This window comes from Equus quagga, chromosome 5 (genome assembly GCF_021613505.1).
Source record: "Equus quagga isolate Etosha38 chromosome 5, UCLA_HA_Equagga_1.0, whole genome shotgun sequence".
NCBI classification, from domain to species: Eukaryota; Metazoa; Chordata; class Mammalia; order Perissodactyla; family Equidae; genus Equus; species Equus quagga.
The window spans coordinates 84390286-84413600 of record NC_060271.1 but is presented as its reverse complement, the minus strand read 5'-3'; the positions used below and the strand labels follow the sequence as shown (position 1 = coordinate 84413600).

General features: G+C 40.4%; 1 long non-coding RNA gene across 3 annotated transcripts in view; it reads left to right on the top strand.

Annotated features, from left to right (window-relative positions):
* The window catches only part of LOC124240416 (uncharacterized), a 62874-nt gene extending 40520 nt beyond the window's left edge, over positions 1–22354 (top strand). For 2 of the 3 annotated variants that reach the window (XR_006888864.1, XR_006888863.1), the window contains one exon: positions 21077–22354. This is a non-coding gene — a long non-coding RNA (uncharacterized LOC124240416). Of the gene's footprint in view, positions 1–21066 lie in introns of all 3 variants that reach the window. The other variant, XR_006888862.1, reaches the window with a different exon arrangement.
* Positions 22355–23315: the final 961 nt, after the last annotated feature.

Below are 23315 nucleotides of genomic sequence, written 5' to 3'. Positions count from 1 at the left end.
GGCTCCGGCAGAGGCCAGGAGAGAAGCCCTGAGGGCGGGGCGACCCCAAGCTGCCGTTGCCCGCCCCGTGGGTCTAGGGATTGCCGGAGATCTCGGAGAGGACCGGGGCGGGGGGAACTTTCAAAGGCCGGTCCTGCGACCCGGAGGGGAAGCGCCGGGGCTCCGCCCGGGCAGCAGACAAAACTCTCTGCCTGCCGTTAGCAGAGGGGCCACGCTGAGCATTCACGGTTCCGGGAGAGGCCCGGAGAGAATCTCAGAGGGCGGGGCGACCCCCAGCTGCCGTTGCCCACCCCGTGAGGCTAGGGATTGCCGGAGATCTCGGAGAGGACTGGGGCTGGAGAGAGTTCCAGAGACCCAGCTTAGTAGCCTGGGGGAAACCCTACAGGCTCACAGCAGCCTTAGGGAAAGCCTCTGCACAGCACCAGTAGAAGGCACCCAGCCGCCAGCCACAAGGCTGGAAGACCCCAGGGCAAAAGCAGCATAGCTAGGTGTACTAACCACAGACTGTAGAAGATGCCAATAGCTCTCCTGCGACCTATAGAGGACAAGTGAGATTTGGTGGGTGCCGACAGCAACGGAGCGACAAATATAAGTGATCCCACCCCTGGCCGCTGGAAAAGCCCATAACACCATTGCAGACCCCAAGGAGAGAGCACATCTAGGTGGGTTGCAACAGTAGGCACCTGCAGCCTGAAGCCCCCCTGTGACGGCCCCCACGGCAGAGGAGGGAATCCAAAGGGCCACTGTGGCTACGAAGAGGGGCCCAGGCCCAGTTAGCAACTACGGACAGGGTTCCTGGTTGGTGAAATATAAACAGCTGCTCCTCCCACCGCAGCAGCTGAAACAAGTGAAAGGAGCAACTAAACTCTATCTCCATGCGGAGGCACAAATCAACAACATCAAGCAATATGAAAAAATACATTAAATCTCCAGAACAGAAGGAAAGCATCAAATACACAGAAAACAATCCCAAAGAAAATGAGATATATAACCTAAATGACGATGACTTCAAAACAGCCATCATTAAGATTCTCAATGAGTTAAGAGAGAATTCTGACCGACAACTCAACGAGTTCAGGAGCTATGTCACAAAAGAGTTTGATACGATAAAGAAGAACCAAACAGAAATATTGGAAATGAAGAACACAATAGAGGAGATTAAGAAAAATCTAGATGCTCTGAACAGTAGGGCCGATAATATGGAGGAAAGAATTAGCAATTTGGAAGATGGCAATATAGAATTGTTGCAGGCAGAGGAGGAGAGAGAAGCAAGACTTAAAAGAAATGAAGAAACTCTCCGAGAATTATCCGACACAATTAGGAGATGCAACGTAAGGATTATAGGTATACCAGAGGGAGAAGAGAAGGAGAAAGGGGCAGAAAACCTATTCAAAGAAATAATGGCTGAGAACTTCCCAAATCTGGTGAGGGAGATGGATCTTCAGGTGACAGAAGCCAATAGATCTCCAAACTTTATCAATGCAAGAAGACCAACTCCACGGCATATAGTAGTGAAGCTAGCTAAAGTCAACGACAAGGAGAAAATATTAAGGACAGCCAGGCAAAAGAAACTAACCTACAAAGGAACCCCCATCAGGCTATCAGCAGATTTCTCAGCAGAAACTTTACAGGCTAGAAGAGAGTGGAATGATATATTCAAAAATCTGAAGGACAAAAATCTACAGCTGAGAATTCTCTACCCAGCGAAAATATCCTTCAAATACAATGGAGAAATAAAAACTTTCCCAGATAAACAAAAATTAAGGGAGTTCATTGCCACAAAACCTCCTCTTCAGGAAATCCTCAGGAAAACCCTCATTCCTGAAAAATCCAAAAAAGGAAAGGGGCTACAAAACCAAGAGCAGAGGAGATAAGTAGAAGGACAACAGCAGAGAGTAGCAGCTCTACATCAGAACAGATTAAACCATGGGACGAGAAACGAAGGAAACTGAAGAAAACCGGAAAACAAGACACAAAATGGGAGTGGTAGGCCCCCACGTCTCAATAATCACTCTAAATGTAAAGGGATTGAACTCCCCAATCAAAAGACACAGAGTAGCAGGATGGATCAAAGAACAAGATCCAACAATATGCTGCCTCCAGGAAACACACCTCAGCCCCAAAGACAAACACAGACTCAGAGTGAAGGGATGGAGAACAATACTCCAAGCTAATAATGAACAAAAGAAAGCAGGTGTCGCTATACTAATATCAGACAAGGTAGATTTCAAAGCAAAACAGATAAAGAAAGATAAAGAGGGACAGTATATAATGATAAAAGGGACTCTTCACCAAGAAGACATAACACTTATAAATATATATGCACCCAACACAGGAGCACCAAAATTTGTAAAGCAACTCTTAATAGAACTAAAAGAAGACATCAACAACAATACAATAATAGTAGGGGACCTCAACACACCATTAACACCAATGGACAGAACATCCAGGCAGAAAATCAACAAGGAAATAATAGAATTAAATGAAAAATTAGACCAGATGGACTTAATAGATATATATAGAACACTTCATCCAAAAACAGCAGGTTACACATTCTTCTCAAGTGCACATGGAACATTCTCAAGGATTGACCATATTTTGGGAACCAAAGCAAACATCAATAAATACAAGAGAGTTGAAATAATATCAAGCATCTTTTCTGATCATAACGCTATTAAACTAGAAATCAACTACAAGAAAAAAGCAGAGAAAGGTGCAAAAATGTGGAGACTAAACAACACGCTTCTCAACAAACAATGGATCATTGAAGAAATTAAAGAAGAAATCAAATATTATCTGGAGACAAATGAAAATGAGAACACGACATACCAAATCATTTGGGATGCAGCAAAAGCAGTACTAAGAGGGAAATTCATCGCAATACAGGCTCACCTCACTAAACAAGAAAAAGCTCACGTAAGCAACCTCAAACGACACCTAACGGAACTAGAAAAAGAAGAACAAACAAAGCCCAGAGTCAGTAGAAGGAGGGAAATAATAAAAATAAGAGCAGAAATAAACGATATTGAAACAAAAAAGACAATAGAAAGGATCAATGAAACAAAGAGTTGGTTCTTCGAAAGAATTAACAAAATTGACAAACCCCTAGCCAGACTCACCAAGAAAAGAAGAGAGAAAGCGCAAATTAATAAAATCAGGAATGACAGAGGAGAAATCACAACAGATACCAATGAAATACAAGAGATCATAAGAGAATACTATGAAAAACTATATGCCAACAAATTGAACAACTTGGAAGAAATGGACAAATTCCTAGACTCCTACAATCTCCCCAAACTGAATCAGGAAGAAATGGAGAATCTGAATAGACCAATCACAAGTAAGGAAATAGAAACAGTAATCAAAAACCTCCCCAAAAACAAGAGTCCAGGACCAGACGGCTTCTCTGGAGAATTCTACCAAACATTCAAAGAAGACTTAATACCTATTCTCCTCAAACTGTTCCAGAAAATTGAGAAAGATGGAGAACTCCCTAACACATTCTATGAAGCCAACATCACTCTGATCCCCAAACCTGACAAGGACAACACAAAGAAGGAGAACTACAGGCCGATATCACTGATGAACATAGATGCAAAAATCCTCAACAAAATTTTGGCAAACCGATTACAGCAATACATCAAAAAGATTATACACCATGATCAAGTGGGATTTATACCAGGGACACAGGGATGGTTCAACATCTGCAAGTCAATCAACGTGATACACTACATCAACAAAATGAAAAACAAAAACCACATGATCATCTCAATAGACGCAGAGAAAGCATTCGACAAGATCCAACACCCATTTATGATAAAAACCCTCAGTAAAATGGGTATAGAAGGAAAGTACCTCAACATAATAAAGGCCATATATGATAGACCCACAGCCAACATCATACTCAATGGACAAAAGCTGAAAGCCATCCCTCTGAGGACAGGAACAAGACAAGGGTGCCCACTTTCACCACTCCTATTCAACATAGTACTGGAGGTGCTGGCCAGAGCAATTCGGCAGGAAAAAAAAATAAAAGGAATCCAAATAGGTAACGAAGAAGTAAAACTCGCCTTGTTTGCAGACGACATGATCTTATACATAGAAAACCCCAAAGAATCCACAGAAAAACTATTAGAAATAATCAACAACTACAGCAAAGTAGCAGGGTATAAAATTAACGTGCATAAATCAGTAGCATTTCTATACACTAACAATAAACTAACAGAAAAAGAACTCAAGAACTCTATCCCATTCACAATCACAACGAAAAGAATAAAATACCTTGGGATAAACTTAACCAAGGAAGTGAAGGATCTATACAATGAAAACTACAAGACTTTCTTGAAAGAAATTGACGATGACATAAAGAGATGGAAAGACATTCCTTGCACATGGATTGGAAGAATAAACATAGTTAAAATGTCCATACTACCTAAAGCAATATACAGATTCAATGCTATCCCAATCAGAATCCCAAGAACATTCTTCACAGAAATTGAACAAACAATCCTAAAATTCATATGGGGGAACAAAAGACCACGAATTGCTAAAGCAATCTTGAGCAAGAAAAACAAAGCCGGCAGAATCACAATCCCTGATTTCAAAACATACTACAAAGCTACAGTGATCAAAACAGCATGGTACTGGTACAAAAACAGGTCCACAGATCAATGGAACAGAATTGAAAGCCCAGAGATAAAACCACACATCTATGGACAGCTAATCTTCGACAAAGGAGCAGAGGGCCTACAATGGAGAAAAGAAAGTCTCTTCAACAAATGGTGCTGGGATAACTGGACAGCCACATGCAAAAGATTGAAAATCGACCATTCTTTTTCACCACACACCAAAATAAACTCAAAATGGATCAAAGACCTAAAGATTAGGCCTGAGACAATAAGTCTTTTGGAAGAGAATATAGGCAGTACACTCTTTGACATCAGTTTCAAAAGAATCTTTTCGGACACTGTAACTCCTCAGTTGAGGGAAACAATAGAAAGAATAAACAAATGGGACTTCATCAGACTAAAGAGCTTCTTCAAGGCAAGGGAAAACAGAATTGAAACAAAAAAACAGCTCACTAATTGGGAAAAAATATTTACAAGCCACTTATCCGACAAAGGGTTAATCTCCATAATATACAAAGAACTCACACTGCTTAACAACAAAAAAACAAACAACCCGATCAAAAAATGGGCAGAGGACATGAACAGACATTTCTCAAAAGAAGATATGAATATGGCCAATAGACACATGAAAAGATGTTCATCATCGCTAATCATCAGGGAAATGCAAATCAAAACTACACTAAGATATCACCTTACACCCATTAGATTGGCAAAAACATCCAAAACCAAGAGTGACAAATGTTGGAGAGGTTGCGGAGAAAAAGGAACCCTCATACACTGTTGGTGGGAATGCAAACTGGTACAGCCACTATGGAAAACAGTATGGAGATTTCTCAAAAATTTAAAAATAGAAATACCCTATGACCCAGCCATCCCATTACTGGGTATCTATCCTAAGAACCTGATATCAGATATCTCAAGAGTCCGTTGCACCCCTATGTTCATCGCAGCATTATTTACAATAGCCAAGACGTGGAACCAGCCTACATGCCCAGAAACTGATGATTGGATAAAGAAGATGTGGTATATATACACAATGGAATACTACTCAGCCATAAAAAAAGACGAAATTGGCCCATTCACAACAATGTGGATGGACCTCGAGGGCATTATGTTAAGCAAAATAAGTCAGTCAGAGAAAGACGAACTCTATATGACTCCACTCATAGGTGGAAATTAGTATATTGAGAAGGAGATCTGATCGGTGGTTACCAGGGAAAAGGGGGGGTGGGGGGAGGGTACGGAGGGGGAGGTGGTGTACCCACAACATGACTAACAAAAATGTACAACTGAAATTTCACAAGCTTGTAATCCATCATAACATTAATAAAAAAAAAAAAAAAAAAAAAAGAAAGCAGAATTCTCTCTGTGGAATCTACAACATTTTACACTGCAGATGACCCAATGATTCCTTGACATGTAAGGTTGCAACTGGCCTGTAAGATTACGGAGAACTAAAGCTTTTAATAAAGTTCTGTGATGACTAAAAAAAAAAAAAAAAAAAAAAAATCTTTCTTTCACTCTCCTTCTTGAGGAATGTTTTCCTCAGTGAATGGTATAGGTTTCCAAGTTGGCAATTACTTTCTTTCATCTGAAAATGTCATCATTTTGCCTTAATTCTTTAAGTATATTTTTACTAGATATAGAATTCTTGGTTGACAAGTTTTTGTTTCAGTTCTTTAAATATTTTACCACTGTCTCTTGCCTCCTACTTTATATGGAAAGTCAGTGGTATTTTTAATCATTGTTCTGTATGTTATATATATTTTTCTCTGGTTGCTTTCAAGATTTCCTTTATTTTTGGTGTTCAATAGATTGAGTTTGGTGCAGTTGGTGTGGTTTTCTTTGTATACTCCCTTCTCATGGATCACTAAGTTTCCTGAGTCTGTAAATATATGTCTTCCACTAAATCTGGGAAAATTTCAGCAATTATTTCTTTAAATATTATTTATGCCCCAATCTCTCTCTCTTCTTCTGGGATTCTAGTTACATAAATGTTAGGGCTTTGAATATTATCCCACAGGTATTTGAGGCTCATGTTCTTGGGTGGAGTCTGCCCTGTGCATGCGGTTCAGTTGTCCACCAGAGATTTGGGCAGAGTTTAAACACAGAAATTGTGGTTCCCTTTTCTGGCTCTTTTCTTTCTGGAATTTCCCTCTCACTTTCAGTGACTATGATTACTCCAAACTCATATCTTCTGGGGTTTTTTTTCAAGCCAATAAAGTTATGGATTTTCTAGTAGAGTTCTATTGGATTCACTCTGCTCAGCACTGACTTTGGCCTACACTGACCCAAATGCCATAAAAATGGGTAACTCGTCTTATGCTGTTCCTCCTTCCCAAGTGTCTACTCTCCTCCACAATCTGCCTGCTTTCATTCACTCTCTAGTGCCTTTGAGTTGTTGTTTACTTTCTTGAATTTTGTCCAGAGTTTGTAGTTGTGATCTGTGGGAAATTGGAGTACGGGAGGAGCTACTTCACAATATTGGAAGTAAAGCCCAGTTTCTTCTCTTAGTGCCTTGAAAATACCAATCCATTGTCTCCTGTCTTCTGTTATTTCTATTGGGAACTCTGTTGTCAGCCTTATTGTTGTATTGAAGATAATGAGTCTTTCCCTCCTCCCTCCCAAACCTGTCTGCATTTAGGATTTTCTCTTTGTCTTTGCTTTTCAAAAGTTTTACTATGTTTGTTAAGATGAGGAATTCCCCACACCCCCTTTTTTATTTGTTTGGGATTTACAGCACTTCTTGAATTTGTAGCTTTCTTTCTTTTGTCAATTTTAGAAAATTCTTAGTCATTAGCTCTTCTATTAGTGCTCCTGCTTTATTCCCTCCCTTCTCTACCTCCAGGACTTCAACTGCATGTATTTTTTTTTTTTTTGACTTTCCATCATTTTTTTCTTTCTGTGCTTCAGTCTGGCTGTTTTCTTCTGACCTACCTTCCAGTTAACCAATTCTCTTTTCAGCTGCTGCTAAGTCCCACTCTTGAATTCTTGATTCCAGTCACTGTATTTTTCACTTTTAGAATTTATACTTGATACTTTCATGAAAGTTTACAATTCTTTGTCAAAGTTCTTCATCTCCTCCTATAATCTCTTGAACAAATTATTCTCAGTTACTTTGTAATCTGTGCTTGAAACTCAAACATATGGATCTCATGTGAGTCTATTTCTACTGTCTGTTTTTTCTCTTGGTTTTGGGCCATTTGGTCTCTTTGCCTAGCATGCCTGGACGTGCATAGAAAATTGTAGAGCTAATTTCAGGTTCTGTATGATGTTACATTCTTTCAGAGAGGATCTATTTTGTGTCTGGCATGAAGATATCCTAGGGCCAGATCACCTTGACCAAACCTGAGATTGAATTCATTTGAAGCTAGGCTTCACATTTTGAGGGCAGATCTACTTATGTTCATCACTATGCCTAGAGTAGAACCACTTTAGAGTTTCAACTGGAAACTTCATGTGTTATCAGGGCCCCTCCTCTTTGGTGATCTCTGAACTCCAAGTTTTGTTTCCTTCTCTTTCCGAGACTGCCAGATGCTCTGCCTAATCTTCAGCTAACACTTTCTGCTCAATCTCGCAGCCTCTCAGCTGTTGCTTTAAAACCAGTAAATGTCTGGAAGGCAAAAGCAGTGTCAAATATTGGACTCATTTCTCTGCGCTTCTTTTCAGGAACTTGGCTCCTCTAGTCCTCATAGGCTTGGTAGCTCTCTGAAGCCTTCAGACAGATCTAAAAAAATTTTTGTCCAGGTGTTGGAGTTGTTCTCAGTGGGAAGGTGAGCCTTCAAATCCTTGTTTTTTTCTCATCAAAGGCTCAGAATACCTCAGGGTTTAGTGCCAACTTGAAGCCTCTTTTTACGTGAGGAAAAAATTCATTCAATTTCAAGGCTGATTGTGGCAGCCAAAGAGAATCAAATGAAGACACAGTATATTTTTAAATGTCCACAAACAGGGTCAAATTTTCTTTTATCAGGATGTTCAACTGCTTTATATTATTCCTCTGGCAGCAAGCTATTGTTGTTTTCGTGTGATCCTTTATAGTAGGGGGAGTGCTCCAGAAGCTTACTATTGTATATGAAGGGGGACCAGTCCTCATTGCAGGGCTCTTGTGTGGGGGAACACAGTAGCTATCAGGCTAACAGTTTGCTCAGTGCTGATTGCCATAACTACGTAGCCATATCTGAGCTGTCATAATGACTCAGGTCAGAATGAATCTCCTACAACTGCTGAATTGTTTAAAGGTTGTTGGTTTGGGGGAGCAGAGGTTGTGTTCATGGCAGAGCAAAGGATAATGGACATATCTTCCCAGCCCACGTGGCCTCATCCCATGCAGAGGGCATGAGACCCAGTAATTATGGCAGAGGCCGTGCCTTTTCCCTCCACCTTCACTGTGATACCCCTGCCACCTGTTGCCTGCCCATCGTCTTCACCCATAATCTCCAATTCACTTGCTTCTGCCTGATATTTCCTGAGACTTTCATTTTGCTGCCTCTGTTTCTCTTTTACCGCTAAATCTACCTCTTCAACCTCCGAGTTCCTGTTGTACAGATCCATGCTTGTCAGGGCAAAGACAAGGGAGCAGTTTCTCAGGAATAACTTTGTGATTGATAATGAGGTACACAGAATGGTGGTTCCTGGAATATTTCATTAGCAGAAACAGGAAAAGACCCGGGAATGCAACAAGTCTTGGGCTTTCTCACTCCAGCCTGCAACTGACATGCTAATGATCTTGTGATTGCATCAGCAACCTTTATGAAAAGTATAAAAATCTTCTAGCCAGCAGATCAATACCTTCTTCAGCTTCTCTGCCCCTGCTCTCACTTAGAGGATAATTGTTTGAAAAGTTAATTATACTTTTACAAGCTTTTTGGCAAAATCCAGAGTTTGGGAAACTCACAGAACAGTTTGGTTCTTTTAACAAATAAATTTCAAGGAAAGAGATTGAGGGAGAACCTATAGTTTGAAAAAAGACTAAGAGACAAATCAATCAATTGAAATGTGTAGACATTATTTGGAGCTTATTAAAACAAATATACTATTAAAGAAGTATGACATTTATGAGACAAGTAGAAATTTGAACCCTGGCTGGATATTTGATATTAAAGAAATATTATTAAGATTTTAGGTGTGATAGTGGTAGTCTAGCTGTGTTTAAAAAAGAGTCCTTTTAGAGACACATGCTGAAGTATTTGTGGATGAAATGAAATAACGTTTGGGATGGGCTTTGAAATAACATGATGTGGGGAAGTAGGTAGAAATCTAAATCATATAAGATTGTAAACTGATAGTTGTAAAATCTGGGTGGAGAGAACGTGGGTGCTTGTTACACTTTTTTGTCTACTTTTGCAAGTGTTTGAAGTTTTCCATAATAAAAAGAAAAAGGATCTCTGTATCTTTGGGTGACTTTTTTAGAAAGAATTCCAAAATCTCACAATTAATACAATTCACCTTGTCCATTCCATTTTGCATAATATCCCCAAACTGAGGCTTCTAGCATAAGGAAGCTTCTGGGTCTAAAGAACATAGCACATATTGTGGGGTGGATTTTCAATTTCACATAAAACGCATATTGGCCTGAAGCCTGCTCTCTTTTAGGCTGAGTGCTTGCAAGAGAACATCCAGGTTATTCTATTTTTTGTGTGTGGCTAATACTCACTTTGGTGCCTTTGAAATGGGATTCCATCATATGCCATAAGACTGCTCCAAGGTTTTAGAGACGGCTCTTGATCCTGGATACTCCAGACAAATAGTGAACAGATAAAATGAAGTTTGATAGGATTTCTCTTCACATAGCTCATACTAATTGAATCCACACTGGGTGCAATACTTCGTGAAATCCTCATAATTACTCTATGGAAAGGGACAATCATTATACCATTTTTTTTTTTGAGATGAGAAAATAGAAGCTCTGCGAGTTTACGTAACTTCTCCAAGTCACAAAACTGGTAATTAAGGTATGGAACCAGCTGGGGTTTGAAACATAGGCTGCTTGACCCCAAAGTCTGAACTCTATCTTGAACTCCAAGTTCTGTGGTAATTCAGTTTATCGCTGATTAAATTAAATTTAGGCCCTTTGAAATATTCATATTTAGGCAAAAAAAAAAAAAAAAAGGTTAAAACAAAGGAAAGATCAAATGCCAAAGCTCCAAAGTCATCTTTAGGTTTGCTAGAACTTAAAGGCCTATAGGGCTAGGCCAGATAGGTAGTTGCCACTATGGGAGTGACCACCTATGAAGCCTTCTAGAGTCTTTCTCAGAGCACCTCACAACTGTGCGTGGTACATTCTCTTTCTTGGCCACTGAAGGCAGGGATGGGATGGGCTTTCTTGATCCACAGGGTTGGCAATCCTGGTAATGACTCTAGATCTTGCTTCTACAGGTCCTGTTGCATTGTCATTGGCGGTCCACCAGGTGGTGCTCAGCCTCTTAACAGACTGTCAGTGTCAGGCTCTCTCCCTGGGCATGAGATGGTGGCCAGATGGAGTTGAGGAGGGAAATAGATCAGTCCTCTGTGAAGGCCTCCAGCATCTCTTAAGTTAGCTTCATTTTTGAGCAGTTTTGGGTAACTTAAGGCCAGGAAAAGATAAATTGCCCACTGTGATAAGGGTGGAGGGAATCTTGTATGGAAAATAAAGATCCAAGATGGAGAATAATTTAAATCCATCCCACCCTAAAATGTTCTTTAGGGCTCATTTCAGAGTGCTCCGAAGTGTGCTTATTGTTTTGAAATATCCCCAGGGGACTCGGTAGCCAAGAGAAGCCTATGTTTCTGTGGCTATTGCTACAGGATGTGGCTTTCAGTCTATGAACTTGCAGTCTTTGACAGTGATGACATTGGGAGGAACTCTGAAATTGGGATGAGCCAAGCTGGCAATCACTTGGGAAGACGAATGATGCTAAAGTGGCTGAAGAATAGACTTCAGAAGGAGGCATCCATTCCAAAGACCTGGTATGTGAAATCCCTGCCGTAAAGCACACCAGTTCTTTGTGACTATGTCGAGGTTACTGGGCTGGAGTCAAGCACCAGGGGTAAAAGAGAAGTGTAGTTATGGAGGCTGGGTCAGTTACTTTAAAGTAGGAGAGCAGGTAATGTGTCTAGGAGGTCAAAGTTCTTGGGAAATTTAAGATCCATATTAGGAGCTGCCCTCTCATCAGCTGATGGAATTCTACTGCCCCATAGATCATCTCTAGAAGGTCCCATGTTTTTGGGTGCACAGGTAAGTCGCTGGCAGAGGCTCTTCCTCCAGTGGGTGGAACCAGAGTCTCAAGATTGTAGTCCACTCTCCTCTCAGCTCCTGCTACATTTGTTTGCCAGTGCACCTGTTCACAGGGACTATGGCAGTTTCCCTAGAGAGCCAAGATTAGGAGAGCCATGGGATTTGCTCCTCTCTTTGCCACCTGAGAGGGAGAATGTTTCCTGGGGATTCTTTAAGGTGAAAGTTCCAAGCACTGCCTTTACAATAGGCATCTCTCCAGAATACTTCTCTCTGCAGCAGCACTGAATCTAGATGCTTCTTGATTCTCCAGCTCCCTCATTAACGTGGTTACTCAGAAGAGAATTCAGAGAGCAAACTTTTTCCTTCTCTTCACCTTTCAGTTTCAGTTCAATTGCTTCTTTTACCCAATGATTGGTACCACAGAAATAGCATCTCATTGAGTTTTAAAGATAACAGAGCATTTAAGGGAAGCTGTACATTTCTCCTTTGGTATGGATTATCCCATAACTCTGTCTTGATTTCTTGGATTCATGTGCAAAAGATTTATGAAGGCAGTGCTCCTAAGAGAATAGGTAAGGAAGTGGGGAGACCAGAATAGAGCATGGGAAGAAGCTGTTCAAGTTACTTTGGCTGCATAACAAATCATCCCAAAACCTAGTGGCTTAAAACTATGGCACCATTTATTTAGCTCGCAAATCTTCAATCCGGACTCAGCGTGGGCAGCTTGTCTCTGCTCTATTCAGCATCATTTGGAGTGGCTCAAAGACCAGGGATGAGATCGCGTGAAGGCTCATGCACTTCTTTGTCTGGTGGTGGATTCTGGCTGTTGGGCGGTATCTCAGCTGGGGCTGTCAGCTGGAACGCCTAAATGTGGCCTCTCCATGGAACATAATATTCAGAGAAAAAAAAAGTTGTAAAATGATACCATTTTTAGTATGATATAGTATATAGAAATTTAATAAACAGTATACTATAGGTTACTTATGGACACATATGTAAGTAGTAAAAGTATGAAAATATGGACTAGATACAGAAAAAGTTCAAAATACTGATTACATCCAGGGGACTGTAGAGGTTTGAACTTCAGCTGTGATATTTTATTTGTATAAGAAAGACCTGAAGCGAATATGATAAAGGATTAACATTTGTTATATGTGGATAAAGAATGATGGGTATTTGCTATTATCATTTGTGTCTTTGTACATACAAACTTTGTTTTATAAAGGAAAAAATTTGGAAAATAAGAACTTCCTTTAAGTTAAAGATATTTACATTAATACCACTTAAAAAAGGCAATAGGGGGCCGGCCCAGTGGCATAGTGGTTAAGTTCACATGCTCTGCTTTGGTGGCTCAGGGTTTGAGGGTTTGGATCCCAGGCGCAGACCTATACACTGCTCATTGTCATGCTGTGGTGGCATGCAACATGAAAAATAGAGGAACATTGGCACTGATGTTAGCTCAGGGGAAATTTTCCTCAAGCAAAAAGAGGAAGATTGGCAACAGATGTTAGCTCTGGGCCAATCTTCCTCACCAAAAGAAAAAAAAGAAAAGGCAATAGGATTGAGGTGAAAACATAACAAGGAAGAATGAAAAAAAAAATGGATGAAATAATGAAGGATTGCCAGAAAGTTAGACATAAATTGGAGGTTAAAATCCGCAATGGAGTTACACAGTATAGAACTCATATTGTAGAAAATAAAACTTTTCTATGAATATGGAGAAAAAAGGGCAAAGATTAAAATGATAGGAGAAAGGATAACTATAGGGGCCAGGAAGAGAGACCAGAAAAATGACAGTTGTTGTTTTTGAGGAAGAGACCGCCCTCTAAACTGGAAAAAGTGGTGATCAAAGATGTACAGGAAGAAAAAGTTTCCTGAGGCAGAGGAAGACGAATGAAGATTGAAAGGACTCCCTGTGGTCCTGATAGGCTCATAAAAGAAGCCTACTCCTAGATTCCTGCTGGATCTTTGAATTATAAGGCTAAAGTAAAGATCCTTGACCATCCGGGGTCGAAAACAGTGTACCCAGCAACAGGAATCAGACTGGTCTCAGAGCTCTCTCTACGGAACTAAAGGCCAGAAGACAACAGCAGTCCACAGTTTTGAAGGTTGGGAGGCGGGAATGTTGCAACCCAAGAATCGTCTTAATTTGTAAAGACAGAATTAAAAGTTCTAAATATGCCAAGTTGTAAACAACTTGAAAAATTACTTAATGTTTTACTCCAGCCAGTTCAAGAAAAAAGGACTTGGGAATGAAGAAACCATGAGATAAAAAGATTTACAGATACTTTCTTATTCTGTTTAGATGCCGCAATCAGGAATCTAATTGTATTAGATAGTTTCAAATGGATTTATAATCCAGGGGAAAAGCTAGGGTCTGTGATGTTTCCATTAGTCGTTAGTGTTGGTTTTTGTTATTTTTTCAATATCAGGAAATTTGTTTTTTGGGTAATATTCTTTAGCACATGGTTCAGATAGAATCTCCTGCTACTTAAAACACAGCCAAAACCATTCCTTCCATAGTCCAAAACAGGGGTTACAATATTTCAATGACAGTGACATTGTATTTGCAGAATTACTAAACCCAGAATGTATTTTTTTCCTCCCTCCACTGACCCTGGTTTTTATTCAGCAGTATAACAGCGCTGCAATGACAAGGAAGTTGAGAAATAATTTTCTGCGGCTTAGAACTAATTTTGAATGACCTGAGTGTATAGGGTTCTTTTTTGTAATTATGAAAAATGAATAAACTACCAGTGGCAGATATAATCTGTGATTAAGACCCTCTTTGTAATATCTTCCAACTAGGACTTGTGAATGACTCTTCTTGGGTTAATTGTACTTAAAATCAGAATATGTAATATAATCTTCGCTGTGTTAAATTATGCGTAGAAAGAGAACTTTAAAGAAATAAAATAGTAAATGAGGATATCACTGGGTGTTGAAATTCTGGGTGATTTTAATTTTCTTTACATTTTTTGTATATTTAAGCAGTTTCCTACAATAATAAATCATATTTTTATAGTCAGAAAAATAGGTGCTATTATGAAAAAATCAACATATATGTATACCATATGATACAAATTATGTAAATATTGTACATGAGGAGAAGCTTATGAGGGGTACACTGTGGTGTTACATGGACAGTCTGCTGTCTTTGGATGTTAGAACTACAAATGACGTCTTTTCTCTCTTTTTCTTTTCCTTTTCTTTCTTTTTTTAAAAAGGTTTTAGATTTTAGATGGCTATATATTTCTTTCCTACTGAAAATTTATACTTTATTTTACAAACACACTAAAATCAAATATATTTTATTCTGCATAATGATGCTAAGATCATATATATAGAAAAGATATATTTTCTCTTTTTAATCTTGATGAGTAGCGTTTGTTTAACTGCAGCCCTCTCTTCTTACAAATAAATTGCTTTTAAAGTTGATGATGGTCCAAACTCTTAAATTCACTGCAAGACTCATACCAATAACATAATTAAAAAAATTATTATTTTAAGTGAAATAGCTGTTATGAAATTAGGACTTTTACATAATGTTACAATGAAATAGAAGACCTGAGTTTTGGACTTGAAATTACAAACCACAGTTTTAGAGAAGAAAGGGCTTCTGAGTTGACTTCGGGTCCAGCTTCCTTATTTGATGGATGAGGAAACTGAGGCGGGGAGAAATGACATGAGTATCTCTGAGTTTCACATTAATTTGCACTAGAATTCAGGGTTCCAGTGATTTCTTTTATCATAACCATGTTCCTGGAGAGGACTGTCTTTGAGAGATGATACGGAGGAAAATGAAATGTAGACTATTTACCTACACATCTTCATATACAAAATAAAATGTGGTCTATTTTTGTTTTCACAATTATGTGAAGCACCTTTTGATTTCTGCATCATAACCCCATGGCTAAAGCTGCTTGGTGACCATCTCGAAAGGAAGCACAAAATCGCCAATGCTATTCTTCCCATCTAGAATTTCATCATAGAATTCCACTAGAGGGAAATCTATGAAGAGTTCACTGAAAACTGAAGAGCTTCTAGGATTAAACTAGCAAAGTATGTTTAGTTCATCTTGTAGTATTTTTTAGATTAAAATCAGTGGAACATTTACATCAAAAGGTATCTCAGGTTTTACCAAACCCACTATGCTTGCAAAAAAAAAAATCTATCAAATAGTCCATCTCTAGATTCTAGAGCTTAGAAGTCAAGAGAGAACAGTGAGAGGAAAATGATCTTATAGACACGGCTTTGGGGTGGTGTGGTGCTACTGGTGATTTCATTGCAGTGGGCAGGCATCCAAGGGTATTCTGGGCAAGTCTTATTTTCCAAGGCATGTTCTAGTTCTATGAAAGCAGCATAGCAAATTTTTTTGAGATATATTTGAGACTGGACTCTGGCGTTGAGTCTTTCTGAGTATGTGGCAGCATAATGACATATTATCTGGGATTTTAGGCTCCCCTTTGACGTGCAAGTGATCAAATCTACCATTTCCACTAGATGGCATTAGAAACTTCTGAAGCCATGAACTAATTACTAGTCACCTTTGTTAGGCTGTAAATTATGCTTGCATGTTTTAGGAGGTAATTGACAATTGGCTTTCTGGTGCATTTTAACTCTGATGCCAGGCACATGGTTAAGATAGTGGTATCAGATCTCTCCCGAGACATAAATAGCTCCTGGGATTATTAGAATGTCATTCCAAGTCTCACATTTCAAGGAAGCGTTTTGAAAGCAACATATACTGTCACCCCACCGTAAATCAAAATCAAGTCACACTACCTCCTCCTATCCTGGCTAGGCCGTCAATTTAGAGCGAACATATTAGATGAAAAAGGTAAAGCAAAACTTTTGTTTTCCCAGCATTCAGAAGAATTTTTGTTTGTTTGTTTCTTTTGAATGCGATGCTGTGTTTCAAGCATGAGGGAGCCAAAAAATAATCTGCAGATTTGTCAGCTTCTTCCAGCGGCTGTTACAGAGGAACTGTGAGGGTTTTTAAATTATAAATGAAAATTTACAGTGCCTAGAATGGGTGCGTGTCCCAGTATTTCTGAAAAGTCTCTGCTACTTTAGATTCTCTGTCTAGCTAAGCCAACAAACAGTAGGTTTGGGGGGTGTGTGCGCTTGTATGTATCTTTTTCTTTTCTCGCAGTGGTGTGTCTCTGTGGCTGCCGCCATCGCTGCTGCCTGCTTCCTGGCCTGGCTTTCATCATTTCTTCCTGTTGATTGGTGTCACCTCACATGCTTAGAATGTCTGCCTGTCTGTTCAGAGTGTGAACACATTCCTCAGAATGCTGATCTGCTCGTTTCACACCAGTGTCAAAATGACTTATTAAATTCAGCACCTCCTGATACTCAGTGGCTGATGTGTTGCTGTCCAAACAGTAAATGACAATAAGCATATGCAGCTGGTGGGCCTAGCAAACTCATTTAATTTGATAAAAATGTCACTGCAACATGCTTTAAATCGCTGTCCTTTTCATCATTGCTAATTGCTAGCTATAGACCTTTTTCCTATGCTTAATACAAGTGTTAGAATACTGCTCCTTCCAGCCTGATTAAGAATTAAAAAAAAAAATGTAGAATTCCTTTTCAGTGGCAGCATTATTTCATCAAGAGATGGATTTTGCTCTTAATTAGCCAACATGCCACTAGGGAAGCTTCAGAGTCCTGGGTGTGAAACAGCCTCAAGCAGGAGATCAATCTAAAGGAAAAAAATGGTGGCTGGGGAATAATTGGCAGCTCCGGTGAACGTGGGCTGGTTATAACAGTGACAATATGTTCCAGTGGAATATCACAAACCTCTCTCCCCTATTTCCAACTTGGCACATTTCAAACTCAACAAAAGCTGAACAATGTATCCCTTGGTTATTTGTCTATTGTCTTGTATTTTTATCTTGCTGCTTCATTGAGGTTTTCTCGTGTGTTGAGTTGACAATCTGGACATTTCCCCCGAATGGATTAGGGGATTAAGAAGGAATACGAATTCTAAAAATAATAATCCTTCAGTAGCTTGGTGCTTAAAAACAGATCTGGGACTGATCCATATACCAGAAAACAGGCAAACCTGTACTAATTTGCTAAACCCAAATGTTGATTTAAAAAGCACACATGCACACACACTCATAAATTGAACTCAAACTTCTTTTGAAGGATGCCTACCAGATTGAATAGGAACTGACTCCAAAAAACTTTCAGTCAAAACAAAATTGCAACATAAAATTTTTTCCCAAGTGAGCTGATATTTAATTTGGTTCAAATTCCTGTTTTTTTTTTCCTTTAAAAATAAGCTTTGTGTGTGGAGCTTCACTCCTCGGGCCACGCAGCCCCCCAGCCCTCTGCCCACCCATTAGCACCTCCTCCCAGCACGAGGTTTTCTCTGGGGTCTGACTTGTGCAAAATGGGCTGAACAAAGACAGGAACTCTGCCCTTGCTTCTGGTATTCTTGCATTTTAGAGCTTGGCAGCATTTCTCCTTCCCTCCACTAAACATGGAGCATGGATCCTGTATTATTCCCTATTTTATTTATGTGGTTGAATGTATTTCCTAACGTTGTTCATGATAGAAAACATCACAATCATTTTGGTGTCAGTTCCAAGTGATCTCCTCATAGTCGTCTCCCCATAGTCTTCCTGCCTTGATTGGCCAGTCTAAATAGAGTCAGTTGAAGATATGGGTAACCTAACCTGAAATAAAATTTTGCTTTGGTTCCTACTCTACATCTAGAGTTAAGAAGTACATTTCGGTCACCAGACAGTCTCAGGCAGTGAGAGGCTGTTTCGTTTTCTCTTCTCTTCATATGCTCTTGGTGCCTTTACCGCTGGTGTGTACAGGAAGAAAACGTCTTTCCAGGAAGGCCACGGAGGCTCTTTAAGCTTCACCAGAGCAATGCTGAAGAGTAAGCCTCTAACTCTCCCAGACCAATCTTGGTCCACCTGGCAGTTCCATGTGAGGAGGGACCAAAGGCTCTGTGTCCTGATTAACAGGAGGGAGTGTCATCAACCATATTAAAGTCCCTGGAAACTGACTTTTGTGGGTGTTGATGGGGGTGCATGTCCCATACCTGGCAGGCACGTGGTGGAAGGCAAGGCTGAGGCCCCACGGGTTGACATGCTGGGGCACAGAGACCCCATCCAGGTTTTCCACCCCTCACAGAACTTCCCCCGTCCCAGCTGCGATTCCACTTTACATATCAGTGCCTTACAGAATCCATTTCCAAATAGGTTTGGAGCCAATTTTTGAAAATTTCAGCTCAGTAAGGGAAATCATACTTACATCATCCTGATTTAGAACTCTAGGCCTTCTAAGTTTGGCTCATCTTAACACTAGCTTTCATTTATTGACTGGCAGAGACTCTTCTAGAATTACTATATTCCCTGAAACAAGCTAGAACGTAGTTTTCATTGGCCACATAAAATACAAGTTTTCTTTTCTCATGCATAAGCAATATATAAATACTGTCTGTTCTGAACTATTTAAGTTATAGGATCCCCTTTCACTCTCCCAGGCCCAGTCCAGGCCAGCTCCCAGAGAAGAAAGACCACCCTCATGCCTTGGTGTGTGCGTATTAGTCTATTCTTTTCTGCTCTCTCACATATATGTCTGTGGGGCTGGGGAAATCATCCAGTGTTGTTTCGGTGGCTTCTTTTTCCAAACACGAATGCTATCACCCTATATGCACCATTCCACAGCTTTCTCTTTTAACTGAATAATGTATCTGAGAGCTAGCCAAGTTGCTCTATGAGACCTGGGTTATTCCTTTGAAGAACTGCATGGGCTGCCATAAAATAAAAAGAGCAGAGTTTGTTTAGCAGTTTCTCTTTATTTCATAGATGAGAAAATGGAGGTCCAGAGAAGTGAAGTGACTTATCCAAAGTCACCCAGCTACTAAGTGCTGGAGCGTGGGTGAGAACACAGGCTGGGTTGATTGTCCAACATGCGTGGATCTTTCTCTAATGTCAAGTTCCCGCTGTGATGCTGCCTTCTTTCTCCCCTCTCTGCACTTCTCTCTCACCTGCTTTTCTCTTGAAGCTACTTTGGGCTGTAGTTCCACATTTCTGATATGAATCTCCCAATTCTTGGGACCAGATCTACACCAACCTAGAAAGTACACCAGGATGAACAAATGTTTTGAAAAACATTTTACACAGGCATAAAGTGCCTTTCAGCAATTTAATATTTGATTTGATTTGATTTTGCCAATGAAATGGTTTTGTAAACCCTTGGGCTATCTTAATCCTACCTATCTTGTAAAGACTTTTCCCGAGCAGATTCACTTCCCATGGTCAATAAGAAAGCGTGTAGGAGGGCCGTGGGCAGCAATTGCTTGGGAAATACTGCCCTCACAAACACAAATATGGCGATCACAATGGTTCCTAAACAAATGTTGAAGGCAGTATTGTGGGTCAACAGGAGTTGCTGTTTTTGGAATGGCTGCAACATCAGAATGGGGAGGATAGGCTCAGGAACTCAGTTGCTTTATGAACGAAAGCGCCTTTATTCTCCCTTAAAGACTTTCATAGAATTTGGGACTCAGTGGCTAATTCTAAAGAGGATCCATTCTTGAAAATGATCCATTTAACGCAGCAGTTTGAGAAGCCATCAATAAATAGGAATGGGTGAACTATCTCAGAAAAAAAAAATTGTAGTTAAAAAAAGTCCTGTTTGTAAATTCTGCTTCCCCATGGAATGCACTAATTTTTGTATCTCAGTACCAAGATTTGGAACTTCACATAGATGTATTTGAACATAAAATTTTAAAGCTGTTGTTGCTCTGGCTATGAGCTACAGACACCCCCCCGTCGACCACCTGGCTAGTTTTCTGAGAGTTTCTGCGGGAAAGGTTTACAATGGCTGGTTCCTGGTTTGATGTCATATCGATAAATTATGGTGCTTTAAACAGATGTGATCTCACAGCGTGGAATCCTTCAGGGTAAAGCTCATGAAAAGGTTTCTTTCCTCCCTCGGTTTCATGGTAGTTTTGTTGTTTGGAGGTTTTATGTTGTTCATTTAGTTCCCTGGCTATTGGGGTTTTATAGTCGTATTTCCTTTGTTTAATATAATTTCCTTTTTTCTTTTAGCTATTTTTGTTAGGGTGCCCAGAGGCTTCAGTTATGAGTGGCTGTAAAGTAAAATATATTATGATTATTACAATGATAAAGTATAAGCTTTTAAGAGTCTGCTTATATTGACCCATATATTCTGTTTCTCCCTCTCTCCGAGATACACACAGAGGCACACTGGAAATGCAATAGAACAACGGCTGCCAATTTAAAAGCAGAAGTTAAGAAGAGCAAACCCAAATGTACAGCGAGAGAGCTTCGGGCTGGATCGGCTCCCGGCAGAAGCGAGACTGGAAATCTTGGATTCTGTTGCCTCTTCTCTCCTCTGTGATGTGGAAGAAGATGTCAGCACCTGGGTGTGGACTTGGTCATTAACGCTTATTTCCCAACCTTTGCCAAGCTGCCTAACTCCCTGGAGTCTTAGTTTTCTCATGTGTGGGAGACAATGTGTTCTTTATCCTGAAGTCATTGTGAGGACTGAGTGAGAGGATGTATGTGGAAGGAAGCACCAAGCGTGGTTCCTGGTATATACTAGGTACTCAATAAATGTGGACTAGCGTGAATATGAACTCCACTCACTTCGTGCCCCCTCATGCTGGCTGGTCCCCGGTGCTCTGGGCTTCCCAAGTCATGGCAGTTTTCCCAAAGTGGCCCCTAAAGTCATGTCAGTCCTTGGGGCCTCATTACTTAGGTTTCCTGTGCCATCTGCTCCCTTCCAGTCATAGATTCCATGCTCCGTTCTGACAGAAGCTTGCTTCTGCTGGCTGTCACACTTAAAAAGTGGCGGATGACCATTCGAGCGTTAGATGATAATGATTTATGAACACCATCCCTCCAGACAGCATTTGCAGTATTACAAGTTTTGCTTTTATTTTATTTGTCACTAGGAAGGCACTGAGAACAAAAGGAAACTCTCTTGAATGGTGGGATCGAGGCACTGTAGCACATTTTTTATGGAGGGGAAGGAGGCTTTTCACCTGGAAACCTTTCAAATCACGCCCTATAAGTAGCTCACGAGTCTCTCTACTCATACTGATCTCTTCATCTGCTGAGTTGAACAGTGTCCCCCAAATTCATGGCCACCCGGGACCTGTGAATGTGACCTTATTTGGAAATAGGGTCATTGCAGATATACTCAAATTAAGACGAGGCCATATTGGATTAGGGGGAGCCCTAAATTCAATATGACTGGAGTCTTTATAAGAAGAGGAAAATTTGGCCACAGAGATATAGACCTACGGGGTATCAGGCCCTGTGAAGACAGAGTCAGAGATTGGAACGAGGTGTCAAGTCAAGGATCAACAAGGATTGCTGACAACCAGCACAAGATGGAAGAGGCAAGGAAGGGCTCTTCCTTAGAGACTTCAGAAGGAACAGGCCCTGCCAACACCTTGACTGTGGACTTCTAGCCTCCAGAACTTTGAGGGAATAAATTTCTGTTGTTTCAAGCCGCCCAGTCTGTGGTGCTTTGTTACGGCAGCCCCAGGAAACTAGCACTGTGACTCAACAGGCTGTTTCCTGACTGTGCAGGATTAGCCCAGTGGGTCCAGCAACTGGGAGGGGTCGCAGGGAGATTTCGGTGGTAGGCAAGTGATGATGGAGTGGAGAGCATGAGGTGTGTGCTCTTCAACTGGAGGAAGGGCGTGTGTAGGCTGTGGGGAAGGATAGTAGCACGGATGTTGCTGAGTGAGTGACTACCTCTGTTTAAAGAGAGAGTGCTTCGCTTTACAAAAGGAATGCTCTCTTAAAATACTCCACGTGAGCTAACTTGGCCTTGAATTTCTCTAGGAGGGACTGAAGTTCGAAAGGATCAATGACATTTCAAGACACTCTAAGTCTGTTTACAAAACGAAAAATCTACTCCCCTTCCCAGTTGGGATATTTTTTATTTTGTAAGTGTCTATCCTGATGCTTGTGAAAGTGAGGGCTTCCTGAAAGGCAAGCGAGAGCCCAAGGAGGTTTGGGAGAGTGAAGGGAGGCCGACTTTTTCTCGTTTTTTACAGGGAAAAAAAATCATACAACTCTGCTAATTTAAGAATTTGAGAATGATCTCTTTAGACACGATAATTTATTTCTGAATGTTAAGGAATGGAATTTAGCAAGAAGAGCCTATTGTGTGTCAAAATAGAGGAGGTCCTTACTCTATCATTTGAAATAGCAGAGAAAAACATTGTTGTTGAACCATCTACTCAATAAACATTTTCCAAGTGCCTGCTGCATGGTAGACACTCCATTGGGCACCCGGGGAGAAAGATACCAATAATCTTGATCCTGGCCCTCAATGGCATTGCGGAGGGGATACACAGGCTTATAAATATGTAATAAGAGCAATACTAATGCTTCTGAATGCCCACAAAATGCCAGGCCCCAGGCCAAAGGCTTTACAGCCAAGAGAGCATCATTTATTCC